Source organism: Rhinolophus sinicus, linkage group LG11 (assembly GCF_036562045.2).
Source record: "Rhinolophus sinicus isolate RSC01 linkage group LG11, ASM3656204v1, whole genome shotgun sequence".
Classification (NCBI taxonomy): domain Eukaryota; kingdom Metazoa; phylum Chordata; class Mammalia; order Chiroptera; family Rhinolophidae; genus Rhinolophus; species Rhinolophus sinicus.
The window spans coordinates 60,637,434-60,660,864 of NC_133760.1; the positions used below are offsets into that span (position 1 = coordinate 60,637,434).

Here is a 23,431-nt window from a genome sequence, read left to right on the forward strand (position 1 = left end):
TCATCTCAGTATTAGCAGTTGATTGTCTTTTCTCATCCAATTTGTAATTTTCCTGGTTCTTGACATGATGAGTCATTTTCTATTGTATCCTAAGCATTTTGAATATTGTTAGGAGACTCTGAATCCTATTTAGTCTTATATTTTACCAGGAAATTAAGATGTAGGTCTTGGCTTACTTTTGTGGGCTGTGGTTCCAACGACAATTTAGTTTTCAGAGCTCTCACAGCTATTCTGGTCTCCTTAGTTCACTGGGGCCAAATACCCTTCTCTGGGCCTGGTGTTGCTAGGGGGAGATCCCAGTAGACCCCCAAGGGAAGAGCAGGTCCCTGGGCTGCCTGATGCTGGTGAGATCCTGCTCAACCCCTGCTGGTGCCATGTACAGGGTGAAAGGCGCTTCCCTGGGCTTCCAGTTGCTTCTAGGTAGGAGGTGGGGGATGCCAGGGCCCATGGGACATGGGACAGAGAGTGTTTCTCACTTCCACTCTCCTGGCTTTTAGGTGTTGGTGGGCTTCCCACCTGATCTCTGTTGGTGCCTCACTCGGGGCAGAGAACAGCCTATTTGAGTCACCTTGACTTATGGGGGTGTCGGGGAGGCAGAACTTTACCTCTACTCATCTTAGGCTTTGGACTGAAACTCTAACAACAAGACAGAATAACAAGAGAAAAACAGTTTGTCTCTTTCTTAACTCACGCAGGCCACATCACGTGAAAGAAACTGAAACCAAAATAACTCCAAGTGGCAGCTTAGAATTCCAGCTTATGTAGCGTCTTCAACAACAATACATTTGTAGAGAAATGACAGAACAAAGGAATCAGTGTTAGGCTTCCAAGGGCCACAGACTGGAAAGGTAAGTATATGGGAGGGAACTAATGGAGTGAGGCTTGTTTGGGGATTCTTCTGGTACCTTCTCTGGGCTGATAAGTCTGTCTTCAGTAAAAGGAGAATTTAAATCTTACCTCTGGCAGACAAGGGGAAGCTTTTCCTGCCTTTGCTGCTTCCGAATTGCCTTCAGCTCAAAATAATTTTTATGTCAACAAGGCATATGTTGGGGTGACATATTTTGGTTTCCTTCAGGGAAAAGGAAGTCTGGAAAGGCCCGGCCTGGGTTGCCTTGTGTTGGAAATGGAAGAAGGAGAGATGTCAGCGGGGCTTTTCCTGTCTCCCCTGACTGTCCTCACGTTGGCAGGCAGCTTGGAGCGACTGGAGAGATTCCCTGGTAGGCGTCTGCTGGGCTGTCCCTTCCCTGGTCCTTGGGCCAGAGACAGCATGCTTTTCTTGGGGCTTCTTTTTGGTTTATGTCTGTTGGTGGTTCCAGGTTGCCGTCTCTCCAACATTCGGTTAGATATGTGTGGGAGACAAAAAGAAAACCCAGAGAACTCACGGCCTTGTTTCCCAAGTCTTTAGGTTCCTAGCTGGTTTGCCTTCTGTTTTACACCTTTCAGAGCCCTCTTAGTATTGTCTAGAGGGTTTGGAACAGGGAAATGTGCATATAGGGTATTTCTTCCTGAAGTAAACCTTGATTTCTTCCATCTCCTCCTCCCCAATACTATCAACTTGTGGCATAAACATTGACCAGAGGGAAACAAAGAGAGTAGCTAGGCAGATACCTACTCCCTCCTTTTACCCCTCTGTGGACTGTTGCGGTTTCTTCCTGCAAACATTTTGGTCTCCCAGGGTCCGTGAAGAATGGCTGCTGGGTTTTAGTGGCTCGTTCTGAGGAAACAGCTTGCATCATGTGGCATTGCATTACATGTGTGGGTACCCTCCTTTTCTTCAGCAATGTACTTTGCATCTATTAAAACATTACCAACACTCTAATTCTTGCCTTGGGTACTGCTTTTTTGGGAGGGCTTGTATTTAGGTGTGACTTGCAATAAGGTCTGCAACTTACTTTCAAACTGTGTGGTGAGCATATAGGTGTCAATTGAACTCCACCTTCAATTTTTTGAAGTTTTGAAAATTTAACTTCATTTCTTACTGCCATATGTTATATTCCTGTGAAGAGTCCTAGCAAGCTCATCTGTTTTTGTAAAAAAATCGCCCAAGTACGATTTTACAGCAATGTCTTTCCACTCCAACTTCTCCTCATGTTGGTGACATCGGAGTGGCTGTGGGCATTTTTAAACTGGAAAAAGGCAAGGTGAGCTGGGACTACATTTACCTTGGGTTGAATGGGATATGTTTATGTGATTTGTAGTCAATTCCATGGTTAAGGCTTACCACCCTGATATAGAAATGGATTTTAGGAGTTCTCCTGCCCACTGTGTCACCTCATCTGGCATCCTTTCTTCCAGGTGCAGGAACAGAGGTCACGTCACAATACGAATTTACACTGTGGGGAGCAACACTGGAAGTAGATGGGTAGTCAAGGAGAAGCAAGGTTTGAAATGTATGGAGCCAGAACTAGTCTCTGGAAGTTATTTCGAATATCCAACATAGAAAATTATACTTGGGGGTTTTAGTTCTCATTAATACCTAATCAAAACTATGAATAATTTAAAAAATAAGTTTTGATCAATTATGCCAGAGGAAAGATCAAATTCTTTTCCCCTTCTCTTTATAAAAGTAGTATTACAAAGATATTATTATAGGAAGAGGCAATCAAAGCATATGCAGTCACACATTTTGAGGATCTGCTATCTGGAAAATCTGGGAATGAGAAATAATTTTATTTTGGAACGTAGCGAGGCCTGGATCCTTTATATTGCTCTCAGTTTTCTTAAAAACTGAGCGGTTCCCTTTTAAGCTGTAGCTATATCTTATAGGCAGAGCCAATGGAAGGTAAGCGGCATTTTCAATATCCTGCGGGGAGATCTCCTTAGCTCTAGCTAGGAGATCTACTTTAATATCATACAGTATATTAGATACATTTTCTATTTTCCGCATTGTTGCAGGCAAGAGTGTGTTAAGCTTTTTGCTACTATGTAACAAGATTCTCTATTCCTCCATCTTTCAATAGCCTTTTCTTTACCATATATGTAAGCCCTCACTGATGGATTCGTCCAGGATCCTTCAGCATTCATCAACAGCCTCGTCAAGGTCTGTCTAGCTTTCTCCAGCTGCCCAGTCTGAAAGCCAATGCCATGTGTTTTAGGTATTTGTTACAGCAGCACTCCATTTTTATTATTTTTTAAGATTTTAGTGGGGAAGGGGAACAGGACTTTATTGGGGAACAGTGTGTACTTCCAGGACTTTTTTCCAAGTCAAGTTGTTGTCCTTTCAGTCTTAGTTGTGGAGGGCGCAGCTCAGCTCCAGGTCCAGTTGCTGTTGCTAGTTGCAGGGGGCGCAGCCCACCATCCCTTGCGGGACTCGAGGCATTGAACTGGCAACTTTGTGGTTGAGAGCCCCTGCTCCAACCAACTGAGCCATCCGGGAGGCAGCTCAGCTCAAGGTGCTGTGTTCAATCTTAGTTGCAGGGGGCGCTGCCCACCATCCCTTGTGGGAGTCGAGGAATTGAACTGGCAACCTTGTGGTTGAGAGCCCACTGGCCCATGTGGGAATTGAACCAGCAGCCTTTGGAGTTAGGAGCATGGAGCTCTAACTGCCTGAGCCACCGGGCCAGCCCAGCACTCCATTTTTAGGTAAGAATTTTTTTATTTTCCTGATGATCTATTGCTGCAAACACTCTCCACAAACAACTTTGTGCCCCCCCAACCCCCACCTCTCCTCTTCAACTAAGGACTTGACCAAACTCTGGGAGGCTTCCAGCAGCCTAAGGCAATGTCCTTGGGACCACCCAGCCCCCCTTAAGTTCCAGCCTGGAAAAGCTCAAGGCTGCCAAAAGAATTGATTGTTTCTTGCAGCCAATACCTGATGATAGACACCTGTCCTCCCTTTTCTTAGAGCATTTGCTGTAGAAAACTTAATTGTAAATCCTGTCTCTGTCCCTTTGAGTTGTATGTGTCCCTTGTTCATTCCTTTGAAATGTAATCATCAAGAAGGATAGGGCCAGTAAGTGAGCAGACAAGGCCTAATCACATCCCTTGGCATCCTTCAGTTGTTTTCCTTTAGCACACACACGGTTTTTGTGGGTGAGAAATACAGGAGGGCTCAGCTGGGTGGGTCTGGCTTGGGGTCCCTCAGTGACTGAGCAGGGGATTGGAGCAGGTGGTAGCTGTTGGGGCAACTCTCCCACTTCCTGTTGGCTCCAGGTCTCAGCTGAGATCTCTCTGCATGGGCTGGTCTGGACCTCGGGGAAGCTGGACTGCCTACAGGACAGCTGCAGGCTTCAAGGGAGAGTATTCCAGTGGGCAGAACAAAAGTCACAGTGCCTTTTCCCATCTAGCCCGGAAAGTCAGGCCCCATCCCTTCCACAGAATTCTGTATAGAATGTTACAAATGTTCCAAGTGAGTCACAAGTCTGCCCAGAGAAAGAGGGAGGAAAAGCAGAAGGGCAGACCATATTTCATGATGAGAAGAATGTCAAGGTCACATTGTAGGTGGGCTCAAGAATGGGAGATAATGTTGTGATCATTTTGGGGAAAGGCAATTTGCTGCAATTATCTCCTTTTCAAGCATTAAGATTTAAAAAGCTATAGTCTTTTATATCCATAAATAGAAATATTTCTTTGTCCCTTCATTTTCTATTGGAACTGTAGATTCTCTCCCTTATTTGTGGGAGTTTACAAAATTGTAGGCATTTGTCCAAGGCCTATAAAGCTAGAAGAAATAGGCCTTATAAACACAGTTAGAAAGCTGTGCTTTTGAGAGCTTTCTTACCCAATTTGTGCTCTGGGCAACTGCCACTGGTAAACCAACTTCATTATTAGTTCTAGCATTCAAACACGAGGACTCCAGCCTCCTGAGGGTTTTTTTGTTTATTTGTTTGTTTTGGTTTTAAAAGTAAAGCAATAAAAATTGATAGGGAGATACAAAAATTAATAACATTATTTTTTCTGTACTTGAAAGTAATTACATGCTCACTGAAGAAAGTTGAGGTAAGTGAAAAAGGAGAAAATAAAATCAGCTGGGTTGATTTTGAACATCACAAACCTTTACGATTCTCAATAATTTCTTGATAAAAGACAGTATCCTTCCCCCCAACCCCGCCCCATGGCTATTTAAGGAAACATGGTAACATGCAAAAATGAGAGGTTTTTTTCAGACATTTTAAAAATCCACATCCTCTCCCACCTTTAATATCCAGAGAGTATCCACTAGCGAAGATTAAGATATTAGCCCCCATATAAAATCCCAAGTCCAAATGCGAGCAACTTTGGGGGACCCCTAAACAGATGAGTGCATCTGGGAGGGTGTTCTCGGAATCCTGAGGAAAAAGAAGTCTGCGAAACAGCTCCCCTTTATGGGATCAGAATGCTGAGATGCTTGCATTAAAAAAAAAAAAAAAGTCTCGTTCATTGGGTTTCATTTATGTGGGATGTGATGGACAGAAGCCTAAATGATCAGGTGCGACTGTTGGATACTCCTGTAGGATGGGGTCCTATCTTTTCTCATCTCCATCTGTCTGTGCCGTACCCTGGACTCCCTATATTTGACAGTTTTAACTTGGCACTACAGTGAGTTTTCTCTTTCCTCGCTTTCTTAGTTCTAGACTCTGGCTTACATTTTTTTGGCAAGCATATTTTTTTCGAATCATTTTTGTGTTGTCTGGTACAGAGCTAAATTTCTACTGTATATAATCTCTGTTTGGACTGACACCATTTTCTACTCTGATTTTTACACACAACTGTCCAAATTTGTAAACTGACCCAGGGATGCAGTCACCATAGAATAGTAAAGATAGAAAATTTGAGGACTTTGTGGAATGAAGAACTTGTCCTCAAATAATTTTCTACTATAATACTCTTAACTCCATCTACAAATATAGACATGGTTAACATTTGGCTCTATTATTATTCCAGTCATTTATTTCTCTGTACTTTATGTTTTTACATAATTCAGATGATATTAAATATACTGCTTTGTAACCTGAACTTTCCCATATATAATATAATTTTAATGGCTCATTAGTAATCCATGATGACATCATGATATATTGATATTGATATATATGATATTATATGTGATCAATATATGATATTAATATCATTGATGTCAGTGTTCAATTGATATGATATTGATGTGTATGATTTCATTATCTACATTTCTATTCCATCTTACACCCTTCACTGCTCTGCTCACTGTGCTCCAGCTTCACTGACACAGCCCAAGGGAGCAACCTCATCCTGCCGTAGGGTCTTCCTGTACTTTGGCCCCCTCTACTTTGATTACTAAGCTAATTGCTTACTATTGCAGGAAATGAATAAGTTATCATTAAAAAGAAATCTAGAAATGTGTAGATTTCTCTCTGCTCCATGTAGACTCCATTTTCCAAAAGTCTTGTCCAGGCTTTTTCACATGGCATATTCAGGATTCCAAAGAGTTGCAAGGAGGGCAGGCCCTACTGCACAAGTCCATTTTACGTCTCTTTTCTCATTCCTTCTTTTTCTCCTGCTCCTTGCCTTTCTCTTCTTCCTGTCCCTTCTTCTTTCATATGCTTCTGGGTATTTCTTTTTTTAAATTAAGAGCTAAAAGGTTGACTTCATATTCACCCTGACACGAAATAGTTGGGAGTGACCGGTCAATACTCTACTGGTAGGAGTTATGGGTAAAACTTCTTAGTCGTGTTACTTGAAACAAAGCATCAGAAACCAGGTCTTACTGATTAAACATGGAAAAACAAAGAAAGTTCCCCCTGAATCAGAAAATATAAACATGTCTTGTTCTTGCTCTCTTTTAACAATAGTTTTTTTCTCCATGCAGTTGGAAAGTAAACAAACCAAAGATTTAGAAATGAGTGAATTGATATTCTAAAAATCTAGGTCTCTTTTTGACTTACGATATTTTCAACTTGCAATGAGTTTATCAGGATGTAAGTTGAGGAACATCTGTATCTATCTATCTATAAATATTTTTTCAAAAATTTCTGACAATTTGGCTCTTAATGTTAAAGATTTTCTTGGTTGAGTTATCAGTACAATTGTCAATTCACAGTTAACCAAAGACGCATAAATAGTTTACATTTTGATGAATAATTTCAAAGTTAAAAATTAATGGGAAGGCATCGCTTAGTAAGATGGGTGGTTCTCCTTCCCCAATTATTTCATCATCTGTGTCTACATTGCTTATTGGTAGTATCAATCTTATCTTAATTTTTCTTCTTTACAGAAATAAGTGTTGAGAACAAATGTGATTACATACAGACGTAGATGAAAATGGAAGGAGTTTTGTTGTAGCAATGCCAATCAATTTTTGGGTGCTGAGTTCTTTTTGATAGTCATCTTGGTTGAAAATTGTGTTTGATGACTAATCAGCTGGCAACTCAATGAAGTCCTTCAATTTTCTTTAGCAAATAATTAGAAATCATCTGACTTGCAAAAAGATCAGTTTTCTACTTATTAAAGGCATTCATTTACTGAGTTACTAGTAAGCATGTCCAAAAAGCCTTACTAAGATTTATCAGTGACCATTAACTTACCTACCTGTTACTGTAATAACTTAGAGATGGCCTTGCTTCATTGCACTAAAAGGAAGAGAAACTGGGAACAAAATAAGCCTATGATATTGAAAAATGTACATTTTAGGGTTTATTCCCCCCATAAATTTAGACCAAGTTAAAGAATTCTTTAGTTTTCTAAAATGGTTTAGCTCTGCAAAATATATGAGTGATAGACACTTGAAAATTATACTACTATCTATAATAAACATTCATATGTCCATCACAGATTTAATACTTAATTTCTTGCCATATTTTCTTAATTTTTAAAAGTATTTTGTGATAAAATAGAAACATCGAATTATTTCACTCCTATGTATTTCATTAGGTGTCTCAAAGAGGACATTTGCTATTTAACCACAATAACATTGTTACAGCTAAAAATTAACAATAACTTAAAAAAGTAACAATAACTTCTTAATATAATTTAAAACTTAGTCCATAGTTAAATTTCCCCAATTATTTAAATAATGTCATTTATTGTTTTGAAAACCAGGGTCCACATATTTCTTTTAAATTTCTTTTCATTTGGTTGTGTCTCTTAAATTTCTTTTAATCCAAAACAGTATCTCCCTACCACTACATCCTGCCTGTTCCCCCGCTTCATATTTATTTGTTGAATAGATCCAACCTATTGTCCTGTAGAATATTCCATCTTCTGGATTTATTTGATTGCTTCCTCATGATGTCATTTCATGTGTTATCTAAACCTCTGTTTAGATATGGAAGTTGTAGGGACTCGGTTAGTTTCTGGTGAAATAAATTTGGTGAGAAGAGTTCATAGGAGATGCTGTGCTCTTCATGTTGCTTCATATCAAGAAACACATATTGTTAGGCAGTCACACAATTAATGTGCTAAGGTTAATTACTGGATTAAGGTGGTGACCACTCAATTCCTCTGTTGTGAGTTGTCTTTTCCTTAAAGCCAGCAAGTAATTAGTGGGATAACGCTTTGGATCTATGGGATTGGTCTTTTCTTCAATTTAACATCATTGCTGATTCCTGCCTGTGTCCACTTCTTCATTATCTGGTGCTTTTTTGGTGTTCTGAATATCAAGTTCCAATAGAAACACGAAAAATGCGTATTATGTTTCCTTGAATTACTAAGTTACTGATGTTTAGAGTAAGGAGATGATATCGCCAATGGTGACATAAAGTGTAGCTAATCATACATATGCCACTTGTTTGCTTTGAGGGTTAAATGAGTATTTAGGATGTAAAGTGCCTAGGACAGTACCTCATAAGTAGCAAGCATTCATTAGTTGGTAGATGATAATAATAATACATCATTGCAGATTCTTGCTATACTCTATGTCACTGACAAAATGATTAAGAATAGGTCGTTTTGTAACATTCTTGGATCTCTTTTCACACTTTGGTTTTAGTAACAGGAGCTTTCTACTGAATGAAGTTGTACTAAGTAAAAATTCATCTGTTAATATCCAAATACTTTTACTAAAATGGAAGTGTATTCGAACAGGTTATTATAGATGACATTGACCTTTTCAGTCACGTGAACTGGATTGTGTTCCATCCATTGTGATACCTAACAACAGAGCCAATTCCAGAACCCAATTATCTTCATTCCTGTTTCTACACTCATTGCACAGTACCTCAATATCTTTCCGGATGGAACATCAAGACAACATACGTTGACCACAGGGCAAGGCATTCAAAAGTAAACTTGCAAAGCCCCAAAGAGGAAAGCAGGATACATCGCTCTTCTCGTCCATGGTTACCATCTATTCCACTTCATCTTTAGCACTGTTGCCACAGGTATTTTTCTAAAACACACATCTCACCACTTTCCTATTTAAAAGCTTTTGATGATCATTCTGTGCCTGTAGGAGAAAGTCAACTCCCCATGAAGGCTCCAAACCTTTCATATCCCAGCCTTCTTTTTCAGACTTATCTCCCCTGAAGATCTGAAGTACTGCTTTTGAGAACTTTGGATTTTGTGGATGGATATATTTTCAAAATTTGGAGAATGACACCAGAAATATTTAATGTGCCCAACCCTCCTGTTTTGCAGGCAATGGATCTCCTTTCTGTCCTTCCTCATATTTTCTCAGCCTTTAAGCTCATTTTGATATGTAACTCTATGCAGGACACAGACCTGGCTCAGAATCTGGTTGAAGCTCGAAAAGGGTGTCCCCAAATTAAGATCTGTCATTGCCCCTGATAACTAAATCTGGAGATGCTTACATAGTTTTCCTGGAGTTAAGCTTTTAGTATTTTATCTCTATATCCAATATGAGGGATGTGATAGAGGTGAATAGGCAGCTATGTAAGGTTTGCTGGTTTGGTGTTTGTGAGTAAATCAGAATTTAAAGCTTATGAATTTACATACTCTTGAATGTCTTTGCGTTTTCCTGAAGCCTGCGCGTTTGGTCATGCAGTACTACTTAGCTTCTTGAGGGCAAGAACGATGTCTTTTTCCCCTCTCTATTCCTGTGAGAATTGTTTTTCAGTGCAGCAGGGGTAGGCAACAATGGAGGTTGTGAAGAGGTTATTTATAGAGACTGTGGAAGGAACCCCACACGCAGCTCGTGTTACACTGCCTGTTACTTAACAAGGATATGTCAGGAATGTACACAAAGCTATATTGTCCATGTGCCAAGGCTGTTCATTTGCTGAATTGCTGAAGCATGAAAGCCAGTTTTATCCAGACCTGAGCTATAATCTGTGTTACAAAATCAGCCATGGAACAAACAACCTTCGGGTCATCTGCAACAGCTGGGGCAGCCTGGCTTACCTGCATGTCTCTCCAAGGCCTCCCTCATCGCCAGAGGAGAGCTCGAGGTCCAGGCAGACGACTGTGGGAGGCAGAAGGAGGCAGTGAAGAGTTTGTAGAGGCCATGAGTCCCTTTTCCTCTGCTCTCTGCCACCTTTTGCGTCTGTAACATGGTGTGTGTAGTCACTCCCTTGATCAAGAAGCTAGGATAGTTTGCAGTGCCTGGCAGAGGAATTGTGGTTAATTCTTAGGCATTAGTTACCATTGGACACACCCATTTATAAGTCTTCTGTCACTACCGTGTTACTTACTCTTTTAAAGGTTTCATATAGGATGTCGTGCACCCCAGAAGAGTTTTTGTGGACATTTGAAGAAAGGAAACTAATAACTGTTGTGTATGAGTCAGGGTTTTCCAGAGAAACAGAACCAATCAGATGTGTATATATACAGAAAGAGACTTAGTATAAGCCATTGGCTCACGCTATTATGGAAGCTGGCCTGAATCTGCAGTGTGAGCTGGCAGCCTGGAGACCCAGGAGAGATGTTGGTGGAGTTCCAGTCTGGAGGCAGTCTGCTGAAGAGTTCCCTCTTCCTTCAGGAGGCTGGTCTTTTTGTGCTAGTCAGGCCTTCAACTGATTGGATGAGGCCCACCCACATCATGGCTGGCAAGATGCTGACTCAGACTCACTGATCTCAATATTAATTTCATCGAAAAGCATCCTCCAAATTGACACATAAAATTGACTAACACATGTTGAATACCTACCGTGTCTCAGAACCTTTTACACGCTGTCATCTCATTTAATTTTCACACCCACCCTATGAAATATGTATATTATTCTCGTCTCACCAGTGAGAAAACTGAAGCTCACACTGCTTAATTCCCTTATTTAAGGAAATACAGACAGACCTCATTTTATTGTGCTTTGCTTTATTGCATTTCTAGACATACGTGACTCCCTTTTGTAATTCCATTTGGTTATACCTTGGCCTTTAGTTTTGTGTAAAGTGTTCCATCTCCTTGTGGTAGTTTTGTGGGCTATTAAGGGCAGTGCCATGTGTTCCAAATGGATCAGAGTGTTAGAGCCGCAGCTGTGTGATGTTGGCAACTCTAACAAATGAAAGATTGCCAAGGAGAGGGTAAATCTTGGAGGCACAGTATAAGTTCATATCCCGACTGCACCAAACCACATTGTGGATCCACTTTCGCTACCATATGTGGAAGATCTTCATTTTCTTTCCATTAGATGGCAGCTTTCTTAACCTTTTCTGCTATAACATGTTTCACCATAGCCTGGGAATTAAAAAATCCTACCTTTCTGTTCTCATATCATATTACTGGTCCTAAAAAAGGCCAATAATAACTTGTCTCTCCTCTTTAAATTTCCCAGAGGGACCTCTTAGGAATTATAGCATAGAGAGCAATAATTTATATCTCGGGTTTGCCCTTGAACTTGACTATTTTCAAGTTCGTAATAATAAATAAAAACTAAGTTTTGCCCTTTAACTTAAACTACTTTCCTCTATTATACGATTCTAATTGACTACCAAGCATGGGCTTATAGTGACTTTTAATTCATGTCATGAGAATATCATTAGATTTGTGAAAATAAATTCAGGCATAGACATAAAAAAATTTGCATAATTCATCCCAATGTCTTTTAAATATCTAACCACATCATCTTATCAGATAGAATGGACATGGAAATCAGAATAAAATATTAGACTAGGCTAGTGGAATCCAAATGAGTTTAAATGAACACGCTTGGTGAAAGTTAAAGGCAAATCTGACCTGCTGATTAGACAATGTAAGTAAGTAAGGCTGGGGGGCCCAGGGCTGTGAGGTTACCCATCCAAATGGCATACATTTGAGGAGTCCCTATTGACCTAGAGACTGTAGAAAAAGACTCAAAATGGCAGTCTAGAAGGTGGGGAAATTTGCCCCACGTATTTATAGGTCTGCATCTCATGTTTCAATTAAATTTCTGGTGGATATACAATCTCAGCCAGACACAAAGCTAACACCAAGTGTATCTCCGTAGTGTATGCCCCAGGAAGATTTAGAATTAATTACAGAGAGGTTGAAATAAATTCAATGGATATGATTGATAATTTTAGGTTTGGAAATTATGCATATGCAGTGTTTTAATAACTTACTTGGCATTTTAGAGAGTAATTTGGCATAGCAGGTTTGGGAATACAATTTAAAATGTGCAATTGAGTAATGTCTTAGTATATTTAACATAATGTAAGATTCACGTTCCAAATATGTAACAATTTACATTATTAGATTTATAAATTATAGACGTGTTTGGGAAAGTTTGTTTTTATTAGTTAAACAACAGAAATCCTTAAAAAGAAAATGGAATATTTTGAATGTACATAGACCGTTAAAATGGTTACAATATTAAGTGCTTAAAAAATCCTTAATTGTCGAAATTTGTGCATTTATAAATAGCATAATAAGATTTATGAATTTAATTTGTCTAAGAAAGAACTAAGCTTTGAATTTGCAACTTTAATAAAATAAATATTGAATTTAAAAGTAAAAGTGACCCCTGAAATCTTCTCAGAAAAGATACCTTCAAGGACACCAAAAAAAACTCACGTTGACTTTTTTTTTAATTAAAATTTATTGGGGTGACAATGGTTAGTAAAATTACATAGGTTTCAAGTGTACAATTCTGTATTACATCATCTATATATTGTATTGTGTGTTGACCATCCCGTTTATCCTCAGTTACCACCCTCCTCCCCCCTTACCCTCTGGTACCCACTAAACTATTGTCTGTGTCTCTGAGTTTTTGTTTCTTTGTTTGTCTTGTTCCTTTGTTGCTTTCAGTTTTATATCCCACATATCAGTGAAGTCATATGGTTCTCAACTTTTTCTGTGTGACTTATTTCGCGTAGCATAATAATCTCAAGATCCATTATTGTCGCAAATGGCACTATTTCATCTTTTCTTATGGCAGAGAAGTATTCCATTGTGTATATATATCACATCTTCTTTATCCAATCATCTATCGATGGACACTTTGGTTGTTTCCATGTCTTGGCCACCATAAATAAAACTGCAATGAACATTGGAGCACATATATCTTTACAGATAAATGTTTTCAGATTTTTTGGTATATACCCAGGAGAGGGATTGCTGGGTCATATGATAATTCTATTCTTAATTTTTTGAGGAACCTCCACACTGCTTTCCATAGCGGCTGCACCAGTCTGCATCCCCACCAACAATGTATGACTTTTTATTGGAGATATTAATCTCACCTTTTCCTAGTACACATTGTCAGATTTTTTAACAGGTTGTCAGAAAGATTAAGCTTAAGACTCTCTTTTTCTCATTCCTTGATTTTGACACTTTACCTTCAGTTTTCTTCAAAATCTATTTCTGGGCTTTCACTATGAATGTAGCTATTTAAGTCACATACTTGTCCTTTTAGTTCTGAAAATAATACAAGAGCAATAGGAGAATAAAACTGTAATGCCACAGGTAACGCTGGAGCTCAGCTGCCTCCCTGGCAGGTGAACACTGGATATGGTGCGACCAAAAAGGAAAAGTCCCTGGATCCACAGACAGGGGGTTCACACCACTATATTCTCCAGGGCGGCTGCTCAAGATGCAAGGAGGGGGAAGCAACACCCACCAACACCCAACAAGGGGTCCTCCCACTTTGCAGCCCCGATGGTGGCCTGTCAGGGCCCAGGAGGCAACACCTACGTATCCGCCATTATCTGCAATATCCGCACTCATTGGAGCAGCCACAACAGTTATACAGCATACAGAACAAAAGTGGCTTACAGCCAGCTGGTGACAGAAGTGCTCACCCAGGGATGTGTCCTGGGCATTCATGGGCAGCCAGTGACATTGTAAGCAGGGCCAAGACCCTGGGAACTGCTCTCTTGGGCCCAGTCCCAACAGCTGTGAGGCAAGAGCCTGGAAACTGCTCTCCTAGTGACCGTGTATGTCAGGCTAAGAGCCTAGCTCTACTGTTCTCTTGGCCCTGTCCCCCCCCCCCCCAAAAAAAAAAAAACCCTGCAAATTCCATTTTCAGCAATACTGTGAGACATATTTAATCTGCATACTCCAAAATACATGCAAAGCCTTCAAAAATCAATTGAGTTTGGCAGAAGCCTTAGAGGAGAAAGATACGTAGAGAAGTAGAATGAATTTCAAAAGAACTCAGTGGTGGCAGGTCTCAGAATGTTCTAGCAATAACACCATCCTGATGGTGAGAGACCCACTCTGAAGTGCCAATAATGCATGACTCATTTTCAGCAATGAGCAAGGAAACTGGGATGAGCAGGGTTGGTGGTAGAGTCTTTTTGGAATCAGGTTGTTTATAGAGCAGGATAGAAGAGATTACAGAAAGAGTCACATAGCCACCATATTTGTGGGGAGCAGTGTGTCTCTGACGGAGCAGGAGAGAGTGATTTGGGGCTGTCAGTATTCAACACAAGAAGTTATTGTGGTGGCATCTTCAAGAAATTCTGAGGTAGAGTAAGTTCAGTGATTATCTTATCTATGTTCCCTAGGAGTCAATGCATATAATTTAAGGCTGAAAAATCAAATAATAAAATTATAAGCATTTTAAATAGCAGATATGCTAAGAACTGAAGCGGTCCTCCTTTGGGCACATCCTGAGAAGGCAGGGTTCTTTGGAAAAGGCAATAATGTTGGGAAAAATAAAAGGCAGCAGCAAATATGAGATGCATTAATTCCCTAAAAGAAACCATAGACATGGGTCTACAGGAACTGAGCAGGGTTGTTGAGGATGAGATATGATGGACGTCACTCATTCATAGGGTCTTTAAGAGTCAGAGCCAACTGAAGGGCATGTAATACACACATGCTAATGAAGATAAAATTGACTAATATCAGAAGTAGAGAAGGGATGGGAGAAGAAAAAGGAAAAAAAACTACAATAAATTTCAGGTATATCAATCAAACAAGAAAAAGGAACTATGATGCACATTTAAAACTGAAATGAAATGAGCATTTGAAATGAGATAATATAAATTGGTGGTCAACCTCACTGAAAGTAATGCAAATTTAAATCATTGTGCTATGGTACTATGCACCCACAAAAAGGGTTACAATGAAAAAGGGAGGTAATATCAAGGATTGGTGAAGATGGGGCACAATTGGAACTCTCATTGCTGTTGATGAGAACGTGAATAAGTACTGCCACTTTTGTAAAACTGGCTGTACGCACTAAACAGCACATAAGCACATCTGTGATTTAGCAACTGTACTCTTATATGTATGTATATAAGGCTGGTGAAGACATTCAGAGATTGTACTCCTAAGATATATATATACACACACACATATATATGTATATATATACATACATATATGTACATATGTACACACATACATATATGTATATATACATACATATATGTATATATACGTACATATATATGTGTGTGTGTATATATATATGTATCTTAGGAGTACAGTTGCTAAATCACAGATGTGCTTATGTGCTGTTTAGTACGTACAGCCAGTTTTACAAAAGTGGCAGTACTTATTCACGTTCTCATCAACAGCAATGAGAGTTCCATATATATGTAGATATGTATATATGTATATATTATATATATGTATATATAATATATATATCCAAGACAAATGCATACTATGTTCATCAAATGAAACATACAAGAATGTTCATAGCAGCTCTATTGAAGCTCAAATCTGAAAGCGACTCACTATTCATGACCCATACAATGGATAAATGGCATATTCACACAATGCTATGTTGTAGAGCCACTAGAATGAACAAATTACAAATATACATGACAATGGTAAATCTTACAGGTATGATGTTGGGCCAAGAAGACAAACATAAATAAAGTACGTACTATATTTCTCTATTTATATGAAATACACAATAGGCAAAGCTACTTTATGACGTTAGGAGGATAATCTTGGCAGAATTGTGACTGTAAGAAGACAAGTGAGAAGGTTCTGGGATGTGGCTTGTGTTGTGATTCTTGATCTGTGTGATGATTCCACGCATGTGTTTTCACTTTGTGAAATTTCATCCGGCTTGGATTCATGTACACTTTAGGATTCTGTGCTTTCCTGTGTGTATGTTATACTTCATTAACAAGTATAACAACAACAAGAAAGTAGAAGGAATTTAATTTAGGAAATTGATTATACAGGTGATGGAAATGCCAAGAAACTAAAGGCTAGTGAAGAAACTCAGAGATTAGCAGCAACATAAAGCAACTGCACTTCCGAGGCTGAAGGAACAAATGCAATATTATCGGAGCCCAGTGAAGAACTGTAGTCGGGCTTCTTTGAGCCTTTTGCTCAACCAGGCCTCGCCCTTGTCCTTTGTGTCTAGACGGCTGACCCCCGTTTTAGCAAGAATCCTGTTTAGTCAGTTCAGTGAGAATCCCCCTATCCTGGATATCTGATCAAATTTCTCATTCCTCACCCTTGATATCTAAGTCCTTGGCCTGCCTGCCTTTAGCAAAAATCCTGTTAGGCCAGTTTAACAAGAATTCCCCCTACTTTTGATATTTAATCAAGTTCCTCCTAGTACTTTTCCATTCACTGACCACTTCCCCCTGCTATTGGCTATAAATCCCCAGCTGTCTTTGCTGTGTTGTGAGTTGAGCTCAGTTCTATACCAAGGACTCTTTCTCCTACTGCAGTAGCTTGAATAAAATGTGTCTTGCTGTTTTTAACGAGTGTGTGGTATATACATTTTCTTTTACTCTATGTGTAATAGAATAAAACAATCAGTTTTTCTGACTCCATCTTGTTCAAACCTGCCCGGTTCCCATAAGATGTTGGTTAATAGCTTCTGCTTAGTCCTATATATACACATGTTAATCATTAAAGAAATCTAATCCATAGCCTAGGAATTACTGAAACAACTTCCCTGCTCCAAACTATCTCCCCAAGGAGAGAAGGAAAATATGTACAAAATTAATGATTGTTTGTTTAAAGAGTTATAGGAACACTGTGACTAGGACCATGGCAACCAGAGTTTGTTGGCCAAAAGCAAAGAAGTTTCACCATCCTCCTCGGACCCTTGCTGGCATCCACATGTCTGCAGTCATTACTCACCTCCTCACCTCAAGCCCCTCCCATTCCCCCTTCCTCTGACATAAAAGAAACCTGAATTCTGTACTTTTCCAATAAGGTTTTTTAGGATGCTAGTCTTGCCAGCTTGGCTTGCTGGCTTTCTGAAAAAAGTCACTTTCCTTGCCCCAACCCCTTGTTACTCAACTTACTGGCTGCTGAGTGGCAAGCAGTGTGAGCTTTCACTCAGTTACATATGGAGAGGAGTCATCCTGCAAACACTGAAACCATAGTAGCCATGTTTGAAGACCTAGAGGAAGTGAAGTCACTGCCCAAGTACTGCAATATGGGAAGAAAGAAGTCATGGTTGCTTCTTGCTTTTGCTTTTACCAAACTAGAACTTCCTTATTCTGAAAAAGAAATATATCTGTTAAAAAACCTACAACAATCAAATTTAGTAATTAAATATTGAAAAATTTCCCTTTGAAATCAGGATAATGCAAAGAAGCATCCTATCAGTACTATTATTAAATACTAACAGTTCTAGCCAGTGAAATGGGCAAGAAAAATAAGTCAAAGGCATAAGGATAGAAGAAGATAAAATATTATTATTATTATATTGAGTTCATCTAATTGTGTATGTGGAAAAATTTTAAATCTACAGAAAAAATATGGACTAATAACAAGGTTTATCAATATTGCTAAATATAAAAGTCAATAAACAAAAAAATGTTGTATTTCTGTACAATAGCAAGAATCAGAAAATAAAATTTGGAAAAGGATACTTTTAATATAAAAGACATCAAAAAAATATCATGAGCCTAGGAATAAATCTAATAAAAGATGTACAAGAGCTCCATCAGGGTGATTATAAAACTTTATTGAGAGACATTAAAGAAACCTGTTTGAATGAGAAGATGTGTCATGTTTATGACTTAATATAGTAAAAACAATGTCTATTTTCCCCAACTGATCTATAGATTCAATGCAATGTATGTGTATATATTGACAATTTGATTCTAAAATTTATCTAAACATGGAAGGGCCAAGAACAGCTAAATTTCTGGAAGGAAAAAATAGGAAGTCTTATTCTGCTATTAGATATCATTACTTACTATAAAACTATGGTCATTATGATAGAGTGGTATTATTTGCAAAGGTAGAGAACTTGAACAATGAGATAGAATAAAAAACCCAGAAATAGACTTCTGCACATATATAAACACTTGACTTATGAGTAAGTTGGCACTGCAGAATTGGTCTGTTTAGTAAATAGTACTGGATCAATTGAATATCCATGAAAAATAAAATAAAATTGAACATGGCACCATATCAAAATTTAATTGTAGGTGGATTATCGACCCAAATATGACAAGCAAAACCGGAAAGCTTTTAGAAGGCAATATAAAAGTAAATCTTTATGACCTCAGCATTTGGTAAATTTTCTTCAACAGGAAACTCTAAACATAAATGTTAAAATTGATAAATTAATGGATATCAAAATGAAGACATTCTGTTCATCGAAAACACTATAAAGATAGTTTGAAAAAGGTAAAATTAGATAAAATATTTGAAGGCTTATAATTAACAAATAAATTGTATCTAGAGGATATAATAGCCTCTTACAAATTAATAAGGAAAAAACAACCCAGTTAAAAATTGGGTTAAATATTTGGACAGTGACTTTTTGAAGAAAAAATGCAAATGACCAACAAGCATATGAAAGATGCTGTCTCATTATTAATTAGAAAAATGCAAATTAAAACCCCAAGGTGCTACTCTTGTGTACCCACTAGATGGACAAAAATGGAAAATCTGCCAATAACATATTGAATGAGAATGTGGTGCAATGGGAACTTTCATATACTATTGATGGGAATGTAAATTTGAATAACCACTTTGGAAAACCATTTTGCATTACTTAGTCAAGTTGCCTACAGTTCTCCAAAGTTCAGCACCAGTAAATGGAGAGTATGGATTTCTGTTGTCTGGATTGGAAATTTATGGAGACCCTTTTATTACATGATTATTGCTTGGGTGGGCAGTGTGTGCAGTCAGGATAAGAAGGCCCTCGGAGCACTGAGAACCAGTCAATGAAAGGAAAGACCTTCTAGAACCCGAAGTTAGCAGCAAAGTAGGAAGTTAAAAATTCAGTTCGCCAAGCTCATTGCAGGTTGTCACCTGCAGACCGGATGATTCCTTAGCCCCCAACGAGTGCTGGGTCTGCTGGTTATACTTCCTTTGGAATCTTGATCCTCTTTTCTCCAAGCCTCTGGGCCATATGCATTCCAAAAAAACAGCCTTTTGCATTATTAAATGTTTAACATCTCCAAGTGAAAAACAAAGTAGGAATATTTGCATTATATTTGCATAACTGCAGGAAAGACAACAGCAAATCTATTTGGTTCCACCTCAGAGATAAACTGAGATCAGAGGCTTCTCACCTCTTGTGCTCACATTCTGGGTGGGCTATCATCTTCCTGCTTGGACTTTTGGGACAGGTCTGGCTATTTCCCTCTCAGTCTGCAGAGTCTCATCTCTACACACAGCCAGAGGGGTCCTTTTAAAACAAGTCCAGATCATGTCACCACCCGGCTCAAAATCCCCCAATGGCTTTCCTTATTACTTAGTACAATCTAAGCCTTGACATTCCATTGTCAGATCTAGAAATTTCACTTTGGGGTATATACCCAAAAGAATTGAAAGCAGAGAATCAAACAAATACTTGTTTGTACTTCTAACTTTATAGCAGTATTGTTCACAGTAGCAAAAAAGTGGAAGCAACCAAGTATCCATCAATGAATGAACGGATAAACATTATGTATTATACACATACAAAATACAATGTTATTCAGCCTTAAAAAGGAAGGAAATTCTGACATATGTTACAGCATGGATGAACTTTAAAGACACTATGCTAAGTGAAATAGAAAAAAAATACCATTCTCTAGCCAGAAAAGAAACAAAATCCTCCTCACCTAGTACCCAGTACACAAACCTCTGTCAAAATCTTCCAAGAGGCAAACTGTTTGAAGAAAATATTTTGTTAACATGTGGCTAATATGATTGTGAATAAGATTCCCAATGTTCAGGAAACCTACCTAAAACTTGGAAATCACGCAGAAAGCTACTTGCACACATTTTTAATGTCCAACAAGCCTACTGGAGTGTCCTCAGGCAGATGTTCGGTAATTAGAAGTTTGCCTTGTCCCATAGATAGCTCATAAAAAATTATTTCTCATGAGATTTCATTCCACTTTTACTTTAAAAAAATTGTCTGTTCTGTTTGAATTTTCTCCAATAAGCATGTGAAGTTTTTACAATCAGGATAGCTCTTTCCGTTAAGAAGAAATAAGAAGAAGAAAAAAGAGAGGAGGTAGAGGAGGAAGAGGGAAAAACGCACATGGACAAGTCCCCAAATTTAAATTCTTTAAGGGAGAGGTAACAGCTTCTAAGGAGCCCGAGTCCACAGGGTCTCAGTTGCCTTGAGGTGGAGACAATCCACATGCCAAAGAGCACATCTTGGGGAGGCCTGTTCTGAACCCCTTCACCAGTTCCTGCAGTGTAGGTGTGTTACGGATACCAGGACCGGAAAGAACCCAAGCGGCACTCAGAGAGTTAGGAAGGTCAGCTTTATTATGCCGGCGGGCTCAACGGGATCCTTCGCAAAACACTGAGCCCCTAGCAAGGTTTTGAGCAGGTTTTTATGGGTTGGGGACTTCCTTGAGTTGGGCAAGGGGTAGGTGTCATCTGGTGATTGGCTCGGGGTGTGGCTTGGAGGGGGTTATGCGGAAGTGGGCTGGGGCGTAGTCTGGGGACCTCTCTCTTTGCTCGGGCCACCATCTTAGGTCAGTTCCACGTGTCAGGGAACCATTTTAGGTCAGTTTCTCCATCAGATGTTGAGGGTGAAGCTGGTAGGAACCAACGTGTCCTAGTAGCGCTTTTTCTCCTGGCACACCCTCTATTAGTGGCTGTCCCCACTATTTCCTTTTTCCTTCTCCTCCACTTCCCTCTACCTCTCACTTCACCTCTATATCCTGTGGAGTGTTGCTGACTCTTCCTTTGTTCTCAAGATAAAAGCTCCTTTGACGTCTTTTCTTTCTTAATAGCTCTCAGGAAGAGCCTAAATCTTCAGCCACGGAAAATTGATTTTCTTTTCCTCAAGGGCAGGGAAGTCTCCACCAATTTGCTTAATCCATCCAAAAGGAGAGAGAAGTTATTGTTTTCTTTTTTTTCTTCCCTGGAGAACAGTCCTTTCTTCTTCTTCCTTCCTCCCCAGTGGGATGAATGGTTCTATTAAAGAAAACAAGAAAGCAAAGCAAACATTTTTCATACTTAAAAAAACAAACCAATGACATAATCACAATTGTGATCTTGAAAACTCAAATGGAAGGGAACATAATGAAAGAATTTTGGATGACTTTTTAAGTCATGTTAAAAATAGGAATTTATAGGGGGGTCATTCTGTTGGTGTGTTTCCAATGTTAACATAGCATCAGATGAGGATGGGTCCCAACTTCTTCTCCAGAGTTCCAGTCCCACATATTCAGCCTCTTATGGAACAATTTCACTTGTATTGTTTATGAGTAAAATGCTGAAATTTTTTTTAGAGAAGGGAAGCAGCTGCTACCACACTCTCCCTTCCTTGGGGAAAAGAGATAAGCTCCTCAGAGGCCTTATCTTTGGATTTTGTAATGTAAGATCAGAACCTTCTGATGTTTGGAACTCTAAGCCCCTACCTTCAAAGAAACCAATTCCGGAATCTCTCAGAAGGCAGAGGAGACAATCACAGGCACTCCCATTTATCTCCTAAGGAGATGAAGAACATTTTTCATTGTTCTTTCTTCTACTTTACTGTAGAAAATTGTGTGAAAGTTTGACCAGACTTTGTAGTCACTCTCATGTTACCTTACATCTGTGTAAATCTTCTCAGGCTTACTCAGTAATCAATTGTTTCCCTCTTCTCTATTGGTGACTATTCAAGTCACCAATGGGGCCCAAGACGCCATCATCCCTCATGTTAAGTCCCACGTCAGCAAACCAAAACTGTAACGAAGTTTCCATGCTCAGCCCTCCCAGAAAAGGAAGGATCAAGTCAACCTATAGTGCTTGCCTGCTCAGCACAAGTTATCTGACCTGGCATTGAGACTTCCCTCTGCTCCATATAAGGAAAGAAACCCTGCTTTAATCAATCAGCAAATGCCATGTGTAACTTCCTTGTTCTTGCTCACTTCAGTGTTCCAGTTCCTCAAAGTTCAGCACCAGTAAATAAAAGACTATGGTGTCCTGTTGTCTGGACTGGGATGTTATGGAGACCCTTCTAGCACATGATTATTGCTTAGACGGGCAATGAGCGTAGTCAGGCTAAGAAGGCCCTTTGAGCACTGAGAACCAGTCAGTGAAAGGTAGGGCCACCTCAGGGTTTTTATAGTTTCCTGTTGGTCCCTCAGACAGAAATGTCTCTAAACTAGAGAAGGGCAGTTCTTCAGGCTGTGTCAGCTTGATACCAATGCCCTTTAGGGATCTCACCTTTAGGTGTAATTCTGGGATTCCCATCTTATGATCTGCTATTTTGTCTACTATCTATTTTGAGATAAATCAGTGCAATGAGCTTCTCCCCGCCACCCCATTTTTAAAATTGTGGTAAATATGTACCGTGTTTCCCCAAAAATAAGACCTAGCTGGACCATCAGCTCTAATGCGTCTTTTGGAGCAAAAATTAATATAATACCGGGTCTTATATTATATAAGACCCGGTATTATATTATTATATTATATTATATTATTCTATTTTATATTATATTATTTTATATCTTATATTACATAAGACCCGGTCTTATAGTAAAATAAGACCGGGTCTTATTAATTTTTGCTCCAAAAGACGCATTAGAGCTGATGGTCTGGCTAGGTCTTATTTTCGGGGAAACACAGTATATAACATAAAATTAACCTTTAACAATTTTAAGTGTACAATTCATTAGCATTAGTTATATTCACAATGTTGTGCAACCATCAGCACTACCTATTTCTAAAACGTTTTCATAACCCCAAATAGAAAGTCTGTACCCATTAAGCCATAACTCCCCAATCCTTCCCACCCCCATCCCTGGTCACCTCTAACATACTTTCTATCTCTATGAAGTTGCC

General features: G+C 39.0%; 1 pseudogene; it reads left to right on the forward strand.

The window, feature by feature from the left end:
* Positions 1-730: 730 nt before the first annotated feature.
* Positions 731-23,431, forward strand: part of LOC109457240 (large ribosomal subunit protein uL1) — a 38,209-nt pseudogene continuing 15,508 nt past the window's right edge.